Raw genomic sequence first — 18,795 nt, forward strand, 5'->3', positions numbered from 1 at the left:
ATGTTACCCAGACCTGCTGATTTTAAAATGTGTAACTATAGTAGCTGCTACTTAACATCCTCCTGAGGTACTAGTGGAATGTAAGGAATGTAATAAGTGTTATCATATGGTATAACTATGTCATCTGTTTTTTCCCCAAATACAGAACAGAAATATTTATTGAACACTTCTACCTTTCCTGCATTATTAGTGATAATTCTACCATTTGCATCTAGTAATGGACCAATAGCATTGATACAGTTCTTTTTGTTCCTAGTATACTTAAAAGACTCTTTATTGCCCTTAACTCTATTGGCCATTATTTTTTCCTTGTGTCCCTTTGCTTCCCTTATCAATTTTCTACTGTACCTAGCTTCTGATTTATATTCATTACTACCAATTTACTGTAAGCAGTGTCAGGATGAGCTCCACCCTGACATCTGGTGGTGAGGTGTGGCAAAGAACTTCAGGGGCCAATCTCATTTGCATAGGCACACCCACCACGCCTAGAATGAGACCATAGCTGCCCAAATGGTCACTTTGGCTGCTGTGGGATCCCCAGTGTCTCTGTTATTGGGGCAGAAAGAATAAATTGTTATTACCCTGACTATGGGAACTGTGCTTGGAACTGTATGTGGCCTTTTGTTATGATGGAGGGATTCACCATCAACTAAGTAGCACTCGCTAGGCAAGGGTCATGGGTTCCAAAACTGTATGAATAGAGAGAGGCTGGGGACAAGTATTAATACTTGGTGGCATGGGCCCCTTGGTGAGGGCCTTACATGCTAATTGCACTTTCTCCTCTCTCCACTGTGGAATATCAGAGCTAATTTTGATTTCATTAGAAGTCTAGTTATAGGCTGCTGAGCTCATTTTGGGCTGACGGTGCACCAGCACTGGGGCTCCCCTACTACAAGCTGAATTCACCTAAGAGCTGAAATCACTGAGTGTTGTGTTAAGTAGTGGGGGAGCCTGAAGATATATTGTGGAGCAGTTTGCGGGACAGCTGGAGTGCCTTGCGGACCGGCTGGTGAAGCAGTTCGACGCGGAGCAGTTTGTGGATGGCAGGAGCTGCTTGTGGGCCGTGGAGCTGAGTGAAGGAGTTCGTGGGGCGGCTGGCAGAGCGGAGCGCAGCTGAGCGAAGGAGTTCGTGGGGTGGCTGGCAGAGCGGAGCACAGCTGAGCGAAGGAGTTCGTGGGGCGGCTGGCGGAGTGGAGCGCTGCTATGGGGCGGTCAGCTTCAGATCATGTAAGGTGCCTCTTACCCCCGTCCCATTTCCACCCAGGTTGGGAGGTAAAGCTCCGCAGATAAACTTTCGAACTCTGGGGCTGCCCTGACCAGGGACAGAGACTTTTGGGGCATTGGACTTTTGGGACTTTGGGTGATTTGGGGTTGCTGGACTCAAGAACCAAAGGGAAAAGGGCATGCCCCAATTTGCTTGGGGTGGGTTTTTTTTGCTCATGGGTTGTGTTATGAATCCTGTTGGTGGTGTTTCCCCAACATAATGCCACATTGTTTCTCTCTGTTATTAAAAGGCTTTTGCTACACTCCAACTATGTGCTTGCGAGAGGGGAAGTATTGCCTCTTGGAGGCGCCCAGCGGGGGTGGTATATATTTGTCCCAGGTCACTGGGTGGGGGCTCGAGCTGGTTTGCATTGTGTTATTCGAATGGATCCCCTAGATAGTGAACCCGGCCCTTGTTGCTGCCAACTCTGACGGGCAGAAGGGTTACATTACCCTTTCATCCACTTGTTTTATTTATTTATTTTTTAATTATTTATAGTTACCTTTCCTTCCCCTCTAAGCAAGGTCAATTCCTTTTTTTTTAACCAGTGCGGCCTTCTTCCTCCAGTTGTGGGACTGTGGCTTTTGGGGCATCTATGATTCTGTGATTCACATTTTTCTGATTTAAATTCTTTCTCCCAGCTGATTTGGCTCATAACTGTTTTCAGCTTTGAGAAATTGGCCCACACGCACACCATTTTTCTGATTAAATTCGTATAAATACACACACACACATTATACACACACCAGTGGTATACATATATATACCACTGGTTTGGATTTTATTCTGTTTGCACATTATATATGTTATCATGATCACTTGTACTTAAGTTACCGTTAATTTTTAGTTCTTCGTGTCCTTTGGTTCCTTGATGAATTTTGTTCTCAGCATCTCAATTTTGTGTAAAGTGAGTTCTCATATCTTCTCTCTTTTTGCCCTCCCCTTAACAGTTTAATTCCCTCCTGACTACTCTAGCCAGCCTGTCCCAAGAAGACTGATCCCCCTTCTCCTGAGGTGAAGGCCCTCCAACCTATACAGATGCCTATCCCCACAGAAGGTGCACCAATGTTCCACAAAAACAAAACCCTCCACCCTATTCCACTTTCCTAGCCAAAGGCTCACTTCCAGCATCTTCTAATTTATTCCTTCCTCTGTTCAGGAAGGCTCTAAGAGAAAATAGCTTGGACATTATTCTTCTTCAGCATGCTTCCGAGTTCCCTGCAGTCACCTATTACCTGTGAGATATCCTGCAATGCTGTGTCATTAGTATCAATATGAACCCTCACCAATGGATCCTTTCCCATGGCTTCAAAAGCCTCTCCAGTCATATACAGTGACAACCTGTGTCTTGGCTCCAGGAAGGCAGCACACCATCCTGTTGTCTGCCTGTCCCGTGCAGAATGTTCTTTCAGTTCTTCTAAATATTGAATCCACAACAAGGATTGTCATTTCCTTGGACAGTTGGACAACTCTTTGTGGGCAAGCTTGATTTTCTTACAGGTTGGGCTGAGCTGCCATCCACAAGCATGTCCCATACCTCTCTCTGTTTTCTTGGACCAGACGGATCTTGAGAGGTATCTTCCACAGTTTCCACATTGAGGACCTCATATAGATTGGAGACTTCTAGCTGTGTGGAATTCCTCCTGGTCATCTGCTCTCTGGTGCCACAGCCTGCCTATCCTCATCTGTCTACTGCTGTGAAGAATGCTATTGTGACCTCTTGCCTCTGGTGGTTACAAACTATCAGGCCTCCTCCTCTGATTTCTCTCTCTGGCCCCTTGGCGGTCTGCTTCTTTCTTCCTCGACCCTGGGAAGGTTTCCTTCTGGGTTTAACATCACTAGACTCACAGCTTGGATTGTCTCTGGGATAAACTAAGTTCTGTCATGCTTAATTCATGAAAATATTTCTAATACCTTGAGAAAGTTTGCACTTCTACTAAGCACTTCATGGGACCATTCCTTTTACTAGATCTGCAAATGTGACTGGCCTGTATTTTGACACAAAAGGGTACAAGTCCCTGCTCCAATATAGACTTTTTATGTGACGTTGGGCAAGTCCCTTAGATTCTCTGTTCTTCAGTTCCCCATCTGTGAAATGGGGATAGTAGGGTCATTATGTAGACTAGGGTCATTATGACAATAAATACATGAGCGATTAGGAGGTGATCAGATACTATGGTAATGGGAGAATGGACATATGAGTATCTCAGATATGTGATATCTCTGGATTGGCGAATGCCCAAAGGTGTGACAAAGATTTATGAGGAACACATAAAAATTTTACACAGAAACCTTAAAACCCAGCGGGATCTAGTCAACTATAAAAGCCAGGGAACAATAAATGTGTGTGGGATGTAAGTAACTTTGAGACTGAAAAGAGCAATATCCCTTGAATCAAAGGGCATTTGAGTGGTAGGAATGTCCCGCACTATACATGCCCACTTGCTCTTTTACTCGGCACTGTTCATTTTATATCTTTCCATGGATACTTTTTCAGTCATTGTTATTTTGAATAATACCTGCTATTTGCAATACGCTTTCCTGAGCACCAGCTGGAAATTACTGATTTTTACCTTAAGCAGAGAGGATAAAAGCACTAATGTCCTAATGAAGAGTCTCACTTAGCTAAATGCTTCATACAGCTGAGTAAAACAAAGAATTTTACTAGAGCTTAACCCAGTCATTAATGAGCTTTTTAACCCTGACCTTTCAAATCAATGATCTACCTCTGCTTTTACCTTTCAAGCAGGAATTCCATTTTCAAGTGATAAAACATATTTTCCACTCCTTGCAATATAATGATTATTCTCAGTGATTCTGAATATATGAGGCCATCAAACCATTAGCAGGTATAAAATGTATTAACGTGTGGCATTCATGGTTACATTGGCCTTAGAGTCAATAAAAAGGAAACAATTTATAAAGGGTATTTATGCTAATCACAGATTATTGATAGACTGTTTCTCCCATCATTTTTGAAGTATTAAACAAGCTATTTAATAAGAGAGGATTATGTGACTATACTCTGAGCTCTCCTCACCCGCCACTGGGCTTCTGTAGCATAGCAACCTGTAGACATTGTCTCAGAATTTAGTTGTGTTACGCAGTAGTATCATACGTGTACTGCAAGAGTGTTTTTGCTGAGATCCACAGGTAGCTCCAATGGAGGGATGCCCTTTGGGTGAAATTCTTCTTTCCCAGTAGAATATCAGTCCTGATGTAGAGATAAAAACCTGCTCAAAGTAGTAACATGAAGGCAGAAAGAAACAGAAAATGTTGCTTTCAGCTCTGAACACCTCGTTACGAGAAGGATGCAGGCTAATTAGGAGTTTCAGCGAAGAACAACAGAAATGATTGGGGAGGGGATGGATTATACTGAACAATTCAGAGAGTTTAACAGAGTAGCTCAGCAAAGTGACAGCGAAGAGGATGAGGAAGACAGTACTTGAAGTGTATGAATGCAGAAATGGAAAGGAATTGGTTAGGTTGGTAGACAAGAGTATGGCTAGAAGCAATAGTTTAGCTGTGGGCAAAAATTTCACCAGATGTCTGCAATTAACTCAATTAGCTGCCAAAATAAAATTTATGTCGTGAAGGATGGTCTTGTGGTAATGGCACTGGATTGGGAGCCCTAGATTTAATTCCTGCATGACTTTGGGCAAGTCATATACACTCCTTACGTCTCAATTCCCCATTTGTGAAATGGGGATAATAATATTTCCTTTCTCTCTTCTCTATTTCAATGGTAAGCCCTTGGGGGCAGGGACTCTCTCTTACACTTTGTGTGTACAGTACGTAGCACAATCCCAGGTGGGGCTTCTAGCTGCTACTCTAATATAAATAATTTAAGACTTCCATGTCTTAGAAGCCCAAATACAGTTTCTGATGACCTCAGTCCTAAATGCTTGCTGTAGCATATCAATCAGATTTCTTAAAAGCAGTATTTCAAAAGTAAAGGGAAAAACAATCACTCTACATTAGGAAAGGAAATGAAGATATTAAGACGTATTAGATTCTGAAATTGTCTTGCAAAGTGGAAGTGCCTTTGTATGCAGTATTTAAAATGAGACTGGAGAAAACATGACATACAATGTTAAAGAAGACAACAAGTTTTTCCCATTCCTAATTTCTATGATTCTGCTCTGCTCCGCCTGTGTGGCAGCCCTATATGTATTTTTTCTTAACATTCTCATGTGATAAGCAGTCTTCTAATAAACTTGCTTCATATGGTGGTTTCCCTAGAATGCATATCCTTAGACCCATCTGTTAGGGTGAATCCGTGCCCATTCAGAGTGATACACAGGCATCAAGAGGGAATAGGTACCATTAGTTACAGAGTTGTGGTTTAAGAGGCCAGCCTGCAAAAATATACAAAATTAAATCTCAATTATGAAGCCTTTCTGGTGATAAGTAATCCCAAATTAGAAATGCAAATGTCTTTGAAAAGGATCACATTTATTGACTGTAGACTTTCATGAATGCTCTCTCTTCTGGTCCAGTGCTAAGAAAGGTTCATCTTTAACCATGGAGATGCCTCTTGTCTGAAAGAATCTCATTGTTTAGGCTACAACATGCTAAAGTTTGATGCTGTTGCATCCCCTTCTATCAGGAGAAGTTTCTCAGCATTGGCTCTTTGATAGGTTACAAAAAACCCTCAAGTTATGAAGGGCACACAATGTGATCATGGGTTTAATGTTCCAGACTGGCTTTAGATGAGGTGCAGCATACTAACACCTGTTCTTCAGACACTAGCACCATTCAAGAAGGCATCAATCTCTTGAGGGCTGAGATATTAAAAGGTAAAAACTCACTCAATCTTGATGCCTGTGAATGACAGGGCTTATACTCCTGACTGTACAATCTTTCTAGAAAGTCACAGAAAATTTGCACAGGCCTCTCTCTCTCCAATCCCCTTTCCCAGTCACTGGGGACAATGCTTGCATTCTACGCTGAGTCCATTCACTTCTCAGTACAGTGGTAGCGGTGGAGAATGCCAAAGGGCACGATGTCAGTGATGTACCTCGTCCAGTGGCAGGAGTAGCAGATATCTCATTTTCTTCTCTGGCTGGGTGGGGAAGTTTACCCTTATAGCTAAATCAACAGAACTCCTCCCTTTCCAGGTACATGAAAGGCCAGATCAAGCAATGATCCCCAAGACTGGACTGGTGAGTTCACCCCATGCTTTATGTGATGACTTTGTTTGTCACCGAGAATGTACAGGGGACCTACAGAGTGAAAAGCATGAGTCTCTACAGCTTGAGCTAATCAGGCAGGCCTCTGTAACTAACCATGTGACAGAATACCCTCTATGGATCAAGCACAGAGTGAGATACATAACACAGAGACCAGGGAGTTATATTCCCTTTTCTGTGGTCACCAGACTGGGGTGGTCTGCTCAATCCTGGCTCTGTCTATTGGACTCCTGTAACAGAATCCAGACATACAAAAGTTAAATCCTCTACTCCCATTGTTTCCTGTATCTCACTGAAAGCTAGTGTCAAAGTTCCCCCTTTCTCTGTGGGGGTCCTGATTCTGAGTATGTTTCCACAGCATAGTAGAGCCCTGATTGACGCTGCAGAGGAACCCAAAAGTCACCCTCCTGCTTCCTCAGTAGAGAGACCCATAACACATCATACCACCTCCTTGCTCTCTCTTAGTGGGGAAAGGCTGCTTCCTACATGTTGCTGCTCCCTTCCCAGCAGACCCTGTGCTTAGCCCACAGTTCCTATCAGGCCCTATGGAAACTACAAGTCCAAGAAGGCGTTGTTACTCTAATAAGGCTGTGTTGAGCTGTAGTCCGTCTTAAAAGGCCTAGAACAATTGATTTCAAGCACAAAGAGAAAATATCACACCATGAATATGCATGTGAAACAAGAGGATCTTTGATGGATCAAAAGAACAGAGGTAGCCAAAAGGCTAGACAATTATAGGTTTACTGACATTCTACTCAACCTTACCCATTCTTTACTGAAAGAAGATAAGTATATGTAGAAAAGCTGTCTTAGGGCTCCATTCATCCCCTTTTGCTAGCCCAGTTGAGGAGAGGTATAATGTCACACACAAGGACAAGTGGTGTGTCATCTAATTGCACATTCATATTGCTGGGAAAATGTTTGAAGTGTCAAGGTAAGCGAGCTGTGAGGATATATTTCCCCTGTTACAGGCGAACTTCCTGCAACAGCAGACCGAGAAGACAGAGCTTGCCTTTGCCATTACTATGAATCTGCATGACGAAGGTGATACAGCCAGTTACAGATACAGTCTGATACATGAAGAATTATCTCACTTAGATAAGACACCATCTGCTTCATGCAGACAGAAATTCCTTCCTCTAATTCCCCAAAACACACCTGAGAACTCTGAGTCAAATACACCACTAGTGTTAGCAGGAACAACTCTAGTGTAATTGTGCCATCTTACCCCAGTGGTGAATTCATCCCATAGATTTTGCAACTTGAAAACACAGAAATGGTTAACATAGAATTCACTCTTGTTTTAAATGTACCACTTTTCTCACTACCATGGTCAGGAGTAGGAGAAGCTCAGCTACTTCCTGAATGGACATCCCAAGGGTGAACTTGGCTGGGATAATGACCCTGAGATAGATCTGATTCTCTTTGTCCATATAATGCCACAATCAATAAGCCCTGCACAGAGGCACTGGTCTCAACAGTGATCTGCTGGAATTTTTCAGCTTTGGTTTAACTCTTGAGTTTTACCATTGACTTTAAGAGAGGCAGAGTGAAGCCAATGCTCAGAATGTTTCCTTTGAACTTCAGAGTCTTGCCAGTGGTGGGTTTAGCTTCTGTGTTGTTCCAAACTCCTTTTAAAGCTGATTAGAAGCTTTTAATTAATCCAGTTTCTCAAAGTGTGTATTTCTCTAGTTAATACAATGTAATTCTTTTTCCATACAGCTAATAAAGGGATTTTATCCATGAATCAAAGTGCTATGACCATACATTGGGGCAAGGCAGTCAGCAGTTATGGGGTTCCAGATTTTTTGCGGCTACTGGGCTCTCACTGTAAGATACAGGTTCTATCACCTCTGATTGGCTAGGAGACTGCCAACCAGCCTTGCTGATAGCGACTTTCCTGCTTTGAGCAGGGGGTTGGACTAGATGACCTCCTGAGGTCCCCTCCAACCCTGATATTCTATGATTCTGTTCTATGACTTGCTCCCAAGCATACATGCCTGGGTTATCCTGTACACTTTACTTAGACCTGAAGGCATCATTCCTGAAAAGAACTGCAGCTGATGCTCAATGCCGCAGCATGCTTTCTTAGCAACATGGATTACCATCATCCTTGTGCTCCACTGACTTCACTGGCTCCTCACAGGAGTTTAAAGTCACAATCCTTATTTTCAGTACTCTGAATCGTGTGGGCCCAGGACCCCTGAAAGGTTGCTTTCTCCTTTGAGACTTTAACAGCTCTGCTCCTCTGTCACAATGGAACTGTGGCTTGTGTGTGCGGGAGATGGGGCTGGCAGCAGACTGTGGAAGGAAAGAAGAATGACAACAATGCCCTTCAGTTTTTAAAAAGAGCAGGAGTACTTGTGGCATCTTAGAGACTAACACATTTATTAGAGCATAAGCTTTCGTGGGCTATAGCCCACTTCATCGGATGCATAGAATGGAACACATAGTAAGAAGATATATATACACATACAGAGAAGGTGGAAGTTGCCATACAAACTGTAAGAGGCTAATTAATTAAGATGAGCTATTATCAGCAGGAGAAAAAAGCTTCTGTAGTGATAATCAAGATGGCCCATTTAGATAGTTGGCAAGAAGGTGTGAGGTACTTAACATGGGGAAATAGATTCAATATGTGTAATGACCCAGCCACTCCCAGAACCTTCAGTACTTAGCAAACCAAATGCAAACTTGGTGCTCTGCCCTTGCTACCCCGCCAAGCAACCCAAACTGTATTGGGATTGGGATTTCTGGAGATAATTTATTCAATTAACTTTTCCTTCTGGTGGGAGGGATGGCAAGGAAACTTCAAATGGCAGTTGCCTTATTTGTTCTTAGTACTGTGGTATCTGAGCACCTTCCATTAAGAGTGTGGCATAAGATCTTGAATAGGATAGAATTCACTGGACCTCACGTCCTAACTTTCAAGTCCAACTTGTAAATGCAGGTGTCTGCAGCTTAGCATGGCATTTCTGTTTCAACTCAGGCGAGGTGTGAGTCATTTCTGCCAAAAGAGGAGGCTCCCTTGATCAAAGTGCAAGTGTGAGATATAACAGCAGCTGTTGAAGCAAATGTAAACATCCATGCCAAGGACTGTAAGGATGTAGTTTATCTAATGTGTAAACAACCACCTGCTGAAAATGAAAAATTACTCCCACAACCACCTTATTAAGACACCCATATGATGGAGGAAAACTAAGAGGCAGATTTATTGTTAATTTGTTGGCACTTTTGAATGGAACATTTATTTTGCAGCAGAACAGTAGGATATACAAGGAAATACTGTTTCTGTCCCAGACCTGTTCATCTGAGCTCACTTTGCCTAAACGCTTTCTAGCAGGAAAAATGAAGGGAGTTAAATGAGTGTAACCAAATACAGCCAGGCCACAATATGTCTTTCCTAAAGACCAGGTAAATAGACACATACAACAAGGAACATAATGCAGAAGGGCCAACCTCAGTGTTTACCACATAATTGGAAGAGCTGAAAATGCTATTGATTTGAATGAACTTCTTGACCCAGAGATCAGAGATAATACTTTTCAGTCATCGCTGAGTGTATGGGACAGCGGCAGCAAGTCTGGGGGGCGGGGGGTATCTGAGTAATGTTATGGGGAATGAGAGCATCTGGCAGATTAATTTATGGTGGGAAGAGCGACTTGACTTTCAGCAGTCTTTCACTGCCAACCCACGTCGGCCAAGGGCAATAGGCAGAAGCAGTGCTGATGAGGCCTTGCTCTGCAGTTAGCTAAGAATGTTTGATATGAGTGACTGCTGAATTAAGGGCCAAAGACAGCTGCTCTTGCCGAGTCAAAACTCCCACTCTCCCATGGGAGTTTCACCAGAGTAAAGACTAAATGAGGACTGCAAGATTTGGCTCTAAGGGTCAGATTGTAAGTGGCAGAGGGGAGTGTTTAAACCTACATCCAGGCAGGTTACAAAATGTCTTCATTTAGCTGGTATAAAAATATCTGAAGACGGGAGGTCTAAAGCTATTCTCCTACCTCTGGCTGGCGTGGTCTGACAGGCAGTGTGTTTACTTTCAGACAGTCTGTTATTAGCTTCTTGTTAGTTAGCATGCAAGCAACTTTTCTCTATCGATAAAATTAATCCTTGTGTGGAGTGTTTGTGCAATGCTGCCTTTGTCATGGTGAGGTGGGAGAAGAATCCATAGGCAGAGCCACAAGAGCATCCACGGGTCAGCATTGAGGATGGAAACCACAGGACCACCATTGTATGGTTCTTCGAGTGCTTGCTCATGTTGATTCCATTGGAGGCGTGTGCGCGCCCATGTGCACAGTTGTCAGAGACTTTTGCCTTAGCGGTAACCATAGGGTCGGCTGTGGTGCCCCCTTGAATGCCGTACTTATGCATTGGTATATCAGGCACCGCTGGCCCTACGCCCTCTCAGTTCTTTCTTACCGCACGTTGGAGCGCCTCTCTCCCTTGCCTCGCAAGTGGTTAGCAGTTTCTTTCCCTTTCGAACTTCGTGTTCCAGCTGTAAATAGTTTTGGTTTTACTGAAGATTAGTTAGTAAGTAGCTGTTAAGTACTGTAATTAGTCAGTTAGGGTCCCAGTGGGGACTTTGCCCCAGATGGGGCATGCCTCAGTTGCTATGTTTTTAGGCCCTATGCTGACTGTAATAGGCCTATGCCTGTTAGCAACCCACATGGCAGCTTTCTGAAGTGCCTGAGGGAATCCCATGTTAAAGAAAAGTGTTGCATCTGTAAGAATTTTCATCCCAGGACACAGAAAGAATGCAACGTTCGCTCGAGGGCCTCCTCATGGAGGCCGCTCTTCACCCAGCCTCGGAGCTAGCCCAGTTGGATAGAACACCCAGTACTTCGGCCTTGGTGCATAGCGCACCCCCAGCACCGGGCTCTTCCTGGCACCAATCCCCTTCACCTGTGCCCAAGACAACAACCAAGAAGTGGGACCTGGCACTGAGGAAGATGGACCAAGAGGCACTGGGTAAAGGACGCTGTCTGGGCTGCCCGCCCACACCGGAGCTGCAAGGGGGCCTCCTACCCTCCTAAGGGATCCGCCACCGTCATCGGGGAGTGGTAGCGGACTCAGACTGATGGCGGAGTCAATGCCTTCCCAGTGCCCAGAGAGCAAAGGACTCTCCCACTGCAGCCAGCACCGTGTATAGTGATGGACCTGCTGCAGCTCCCTATGAGGGCATGCCAGCCATGAAAGCGTCTCAGAAGATGAGTGAACGCTGCTGGTCTCCGGAGCTCAGGCAGAGCCCTTTGTCCCCGTGCCCCTGGTCTCCACAGCAGCCCAGGTCACCGGTTCGCCACCACGGATAGCCGGCATTGCACTCCCGGTCTCTGCCCTTGTGTTGAGACTCGCCCAGAGGGAAGCGCCAGTTGCTGTGTAGTTGGCACCGGTCATCTTCGCGCCAACCCTCTCCATGCCGGCGATCATCGTCACCTAGACCACCGGGATGCTCCCCAACACCACGCTTTTCTCCCTACTCCCAGCACTGGTCTGAGTACTCGAGGTACTGGTCACCCACAGCGACAGTTAGCCGCCAGACTCAGGCGTCGATGGCCCCGCCCTGGTCACCGGAGGGGGATTCCTCTGGCATGGAGAGGGAGCTCAGCCCTGCACTCAGACAGAACCATCATGACTGGGCTCCTGAGGTTGCATCCACCTCAGCAATGCCATCCTGACAGCAGGGCCAGTGGCCAGCGCAATGGCCTTACTGGAATGCCTGGAGTGTGCCAGTTATGCCGATGCACCCGTTTCACCAATCATTGGTCGCCGTGTGAGACAAGCTCCAAATGGCACCAGGCTCAGTGCACGACGCGCTAACAGACACTGGGCACCTGTTCCTCCACCCCACCCCAATACCCCCTTCCCCTGCGGGGGATGATGCCCTGGGCCCTTCCATGGTGGTTCAGTTGTCCTCCTCGTCTCCAGAAGAGGCTGTGGTGGGGCCGTCCCATGCTATCCCACCGGCTGACTTTAAAGAGCACCAAGCCCTGCTCCGAAGGTTGGCCACCAATTTAGACCTAGAGGTGGAAGAGATGTTGAAACAATCAGACACTTTGTTCAGTGTGCTCTCCGCATTCACCCCCTCACATGTCGTGGTCCCAGTGCATGAAGGAGTCCTAAAAATTGCCAAAGCCCTCTGGCAAACCCCGTCCTCAATCCCGCCCACTTCCAAGAGAGCTGAGAAAAAGTATTTTGTCCCCGCCAAGGTTGTGTCAGCAGCCAATGAAAAGGACAAGCAAGGGCATTCCAGTTCCACCCCCAAAAATAAGGAGGCCAAGAGACTGGAGCTTTTCGGGAGGAAAATTTATTCCATGGCCAGTCTCCAATTCTGAGTCTAGAACCACCAGGTTCTCTTGGGGCAATATAATTTTAAACTGTGGGACTTCCATAAATTTAAGGACTCCATGCTTAAGGAGGTATCCCAAGAGCTTGGGGCCCTTGTTGAGACGGGTACCCCAGAGGCTTAGTGCTCCCTCCAGATGGCCTGGGATGTGGCCAATTTGGCATCCAGTGTGGTCACCTTGGCGATGGTCATGAGGTGCAGTTTCTGGCTTCACATCACAGGCCTATCCCAGGAGATGCAGTCCTCCATACAAGATCTCCCATTTGATTCAGCTGGGCTGTTTACCGAACAAACGGACACAAGGCTGCAGTCTGAAGGACACTCAGGCCACCCTCCGCTCCCTAGGGTTCCATACTCCTCAGTCAGTGAGGAAGCAAATCCAGCCACCCTCACCACCAAGGCTTTGGCAGCCTCGGCAGGGATCTACAAGGAGAAGGGACACTCATTTTAGTCACCGCCACAGCCCTTCCTCTGCCCGTTTGCCAGCGCAGCCTGGCCCAGTGAAATACCTCGGGGTCAGAAGCGGGTGTTTTGAGGGTGCACTCAAGAGCGATGCCCCAGTCAACTCCCTGGATCCATCTCATCTTTTCCTCAACTGTCTCCGTCCCTACCATTTGGCCTGGTTGAGAGTTACCTTAGACCGCTGTGTGCTGGAGATTGTGTCGCTGGGTTACACCCTCCAGTTTTCGGACACCTTTTCCAGCCTCACTCTTCCTCATCCCTCTTCAAGGACCCTTCTCACAAGCAACTCCTCATTCAGGAGGTAGACAACCTCCTACAAATGGGGATGGTGCAGAAGGTCCCTCAGGAAATGAGGGGGAAAGGTTTCTACTCCTGCTATTTCCTGATCCCAAAAGCAAAAGGGGGCCTAAGACCCATTCTGGACCTGCGATGACTCAACAAGTACCTCAAGAAGTTGAAGTTTCACATGGTTTCACTGGCACTCCATCACCCCCTTCCTGGATCCGGGAGACTAGTATGCCGCTCTCGACGTGAAAGTTGCTTATTTCCATATTTCTGTCTTCCAAGGACACAGACAGTTCCTCCGTTTTATGGTGGGCCAGCGCCATTTCCAGTTCACGGTACTTCCCTGTGGCCTCTCCTTAGCTCTGTGACTATTCACAAAATGTATGGCCCCAGTAGCCTCTTATCTGAGGTGTCGGGGGATCCAGGTCTCTCCTTATCTTGACAATTGGCTCATCAAGGGCAGATTGCAGGATCAAGTGCTGAGCAGTCTCGATCTGGTGCGTTATACCTCCCATGACCTGGTCCTGTTAGTGAACAAAAAGAAATCGACACTTGTACTGATGCAACGGATGGAGTTTATCTGGACGGTCCTCGATTCCATGCAGGCCAGGGCTTTCCTTCTGGAGGCCTGTTTCTGAGCCATGTCAGATGTAATTTCCTATGTAAGAGGCCACCCGCTCACCACCATTCTCACTTGTCTAAGGTTGCTAGGCCACATGGCTGCCTGTACTTACGTGGTCCATCATGCCCAGCTCCACTTCCATGGAGGCGTGGTTGGCATTGGTCTGCATCCCAGCATCGGTCTGCATCCCCAACAGGCACAACCTGGATCTGATAGTCAAGGTGCCGGACCACATCTGGTCATCACTGGCGTGGTGGTTAGACCCTTAATCGGTGTTGCAGGGTGTTCCCTTCATGTGCCCATCACTAACTCTAGTTTCCGATGCCTCGGACCTGGGCTGGGGAGCCCACTTGTGTGAGCTCAGTACACAAGGCCACTGGTCAGGGTTGGCTGCTCCCTCCACATAAATGTCAGATTGCTCAGGTCGGTTTGCCTGGCCTGTCAGGCTCTACGGTCCCACTTACAAGGCAAAGTGGTTCAAGTCCTGATGGACAACACTGCCACGATGTTTTATATCAGCATACAAGGTGGAGCTAGCTTGTCATCCCTCTGCCAGGAAGCCCTCCAGCTCGGGGACTTCTGTGTGCAGCATACCATTCATCTCAGGACAACACATCTCCCCGGAACTAGGAACGTATTGGCAGATCACCTCAGCAGAGCCTTTTAGTCTCACCATGAATGATCACACCACCCTGAGATGGTCGACGGGACCTTCCGAAAGCGGAGATCTCCCCAGGTGGACTTATTCGCGACTTCTCAGAACAGGAAATGTCACCTGTTCTGCTCATTTCAGGGGGTTGACAGAGGCTCCTTGTCAGATGCCTTCCTACTTCCATGGTCGGGGGCTCTGACATACGCTTTCCCGCCAGTACCATTGCTTCACAGAGTCCTCATGAATATCAAGCAGGACAAGGCCAAGGTTATCCTGATAGCCCAGGGTTGGCCTCTCCAACACTAGCTTGGCACGCTGATGGAAGTGTCGGCAACAACCCCAATGCAGCTGCCCCTCTGGCTGGATCTCCTGTTCCAGAATCATGGCAGGCTCCTGCACCTGAATCTGGCAACGTTGCACCTAACAGCTTGGTGGCTGCATCGTTAACTGCCAAAGAGCAGGAGTGCTCGGCCCATGTCCAGCAGGTCCTAGGGTAGTAGAAAACGCTCCACTAGAGTGACCTACCTGGCCAAATGGAAACGATTCACGTGCTGGGTCTCGACCCAAGGGATTAGGCCTGAGCAGGCCTTGCTGCAGTCGATCCTGGACTACCTTATGCATCTCAAGCTCCAGGGCTTGTCCCTTTCATCAATTAAGGTCCACTTGGCCGCCATATCAGCCTTTCACCCTACTTTCCAGGACAGGTGAGTCTTCACCCATAACATGACGGTCCGGTTCTTAAAAGGTCTGGAGTGGCTCTACCCCCAAGTCCGGGACCAAGTCCCTGCATGGAACCTGAATCTGATGTTCATGCAGCTCATGAAAGCCCCCTTCGAGCCCTTAGTGTCCTGTTCACTTCTTCTGCTCTCCAGGGAGGTGTCGTTCCTGATGTCAATAACTTCTGCTCGAAGGGTCTCCAAGATTAGGGCACTTACCTCGGAGCCAGCCTATGCGGTGTTCTTCAAGGACAAGGTCCGGCTGTGGCCCCATCCAGCTTTCCTGCCCAATGTGGCTTCACAATTTCACACAAGCCAGGACATATTTTTGCCGGTCTTCTTCCCAAAGCCTCATAAGTCTGAAGAGGAACGTAGGTTGCACTTCCTGGACATCAGGAGAGTGCTAGCCTTCTACATCGAGAGGACCAAGCCATTTTGCAAGTGGACGCAGTTGTTCATCGCGGTAGCAGATAGGTCCACCCAGTGAATCTCATCTTGGATCATTGCCTGCATCCATTTTTGCTATGATCAGGCGAAGGTGCCCCACCAGCGATTGTAACCGCCCACTCAACTAGAGCACAAGCTTCGGCAGCAGCCTTTCTGGCCCATGTGCCAATTCCTGATATCTTCAGGGCCGCCACGTCGTTGTCCATTCATATGTTCGTGTCTCACTATGCGCTTACACAGCGGGCCCCAAGACGACACTGGCTTCGGTAGAGTGGTATTACAAGCCACATGTCTGTGAACGCTGAGTCCACCTCCAGGAACACTGCTTGTGAGTCACCTAGAATGGAATCGACATGAGCAAGTACTCAAAGAAGAAAAATCGGCTACCTACCTTTTGTAACTGTTCTTTGAGATGTGTTGCTCATGTCCATTCCATTACCTGCCCTCCTGCCCCTCTGTCAGAGCTGCCAGCAAGAAGGAACAGAGGGCGTAGGGCCAGCGGCACCTAATATACTGATGCATGAGCATGGCACTCAAGGGGGCACCACAGGCGACCTTGTGGATACCGCTAAGGCAGAAGTCTCCAACAACTGTGCACATGGGCGCGCACACATCTCCAGTGGAATGGACATGAGCAACACATCTCGAAGAACAACGGTTACGAAAGGTAGGTAGGTTACAGGGTTTTTTTCTGCCACCCTGACACCCAGCATAAGTGTGATGGAAGGCCAGTGGCCAATGTTCCAGCCCATAGCACTTATGGCTCAGGTTTGCACTAAAATGTCATGTATTTTGGTCACCCCACCCCTGAGCAATTACTCAGATTTTAAAGGGGCAAAGTGAATATTCACCCTTCAAGCACTCTCAATTCAAAATTTTAACTCATAGTCCATATTAACCACCGTTTTTACATGTGGGCACAGGGATCAGAAGTCACTGCAGGTCTGTGGGTTTCCCTTTTTTGCAGCCAAAGCAACAAGAGAAGCATCCCCAAAAGGAGACGCATGTTTCCTGAATCAAAATTAGGGCATGTGGGGCACTGAATTGCCAGTCGAACCATTAGGGAAGACACCCACCGAAACTAAATTTCTGCTGAACACAACACTTAGTGCATAAAAATTAATCAAATACTACAATGACTTGCTTTATTCATAATACTTAATGGTCATGTAATAGGAGTTTTTATTCAGCAGTAAAGTTCATAAGTGCAGGTTTTACATGTAGAAAGGTATTATGCTGATGGTTTAATTACACACCTTTTTGCACACCAAAGGAAATGGATTATGCAGGTTTTGTAATTAAAGGAGGACTTTTGAGGGGAAACGAACTTTGGAGTTTGCAATCTGAGACCTGATTCTTAGGAGATGCTTTTGTTTTTAGTTTAGTGGAATTGAACATCACTTTGCAAATGGTAAAGCCATAAAAACACACTAGGTGCCCTGGCCAAGCTTTTCTACTTTATGCTGCATTTTCTAAAACTTAAAAATAGCAACGTTTAACAACAAGTAACATCAGCATCATGTGCCTGGCAGGCTCTTCGTTGCAGTGCCTGAACAATGATATGAATTACAACTCTGTCCAGCACGTCTAGAAAATTCAGAGAGAAAAACAGGCTTAAAAAGTAACTAAAAAATAAAACCCATTTCATGCCAAAAATCCTAAAAAAAGATTGAGCTGTCGTGAAAGCCAATAGGGGGAAAAAGAAAAAAGAAAAGAAAAAGCAAAGGCAGTGAAGTCAGGTTTCCTAGCCTGCATATCTACGGGGCTAAGGAGGCCAAAAAGTGGTAGAGCTATTTGATACTGAAGTCAATGGGGCTAGTCACAGTATGCACAGCTAAGCACACATGTTGTATGCGGTGTTGTTGTAGCTGTCTTGGTCCCAGGATACTAGCGAGACAAGGGGGTGAAAAGATTTTACCTCGCCCACCTTGTCTTGCTGAGCCCATATGTAAGTCTTTGCTGGATGGGGGCTACTCCTGCCTCCCATTACTAGAATAGCTGAACTCCTTTGACACTAACGAGATTGCCATTGCCAAAGTCAAAAGTGGACACCATGGAGATTCTGACTCTTCTCCCTGTTCAGTAGATAGTCAGGTCTGCTTTGGGTAGAGTGGCATGTAAATGATCATAGCTCCACTAAGGTTCTTCTTATGTGTTATTTATACTGCGGCAATGCCCAGGAGCCCCAGTCACGGACCAGGATCCCATTATACTAGGTGCTTTGCAAACACAGAACAAAAAGACTGTCCCCATTTGTTCTTTTTGAGGCCTAAAAATTGTCCACTAGTAACCCACAGTAGCCCAGGGCTCACCTCTACATTCTTGTAAACTCATGGACTCTCATTGTGACTAACACAAATGAAATCTACCCGGCAATTTGAAGAAGCAGCCCAACAACGTTAAATAAAGCCAAAGCCTGGCTTACTTTGAGTGACGCCATTGCTTTACAGCACGCACCACTGGGAACATGGCTGTACGGAAGAATATTATTCTGTCACAGAAAAAGCCTTTGGAGGCGGGTAGGGGGAAGGATGGGGAAGATTCCCTCTCCAGAATCTGACCATTGCTTATGTACTTTTAACAAACATGGTGGAGAATAACTTGTAGCGTACCCTCCCCCAAGCAATGGATCTATCTTCCAGTTTGGGGTCTACCCACTATAATTTGAAATTACATATTGTACAGACAAATATAGTACAATATTTTAATAAGATTTGATAACTACAGCAGCTAGGGGGAACAGTAGGATGAACTATGTGTACAAATAAGAAAGGCCATTTTCATATTTCATTGGCCAAAGGCACAA

Source organism: Eretmochelys imbricata, chromosome 7 (genome assembly GCF_965152235.1).
Source record: "Eretmochelys imbricata isolate rEreImb1 chromosome 7, rEreImb1.hap1, whole genome shotgun sequence".
Classification (NCBI taxonomy): Eukaryota; Metazoa; Chordata; order Testudines; family Cheloniidae; genus Eretmochelys; species Eretmochelys imbricata.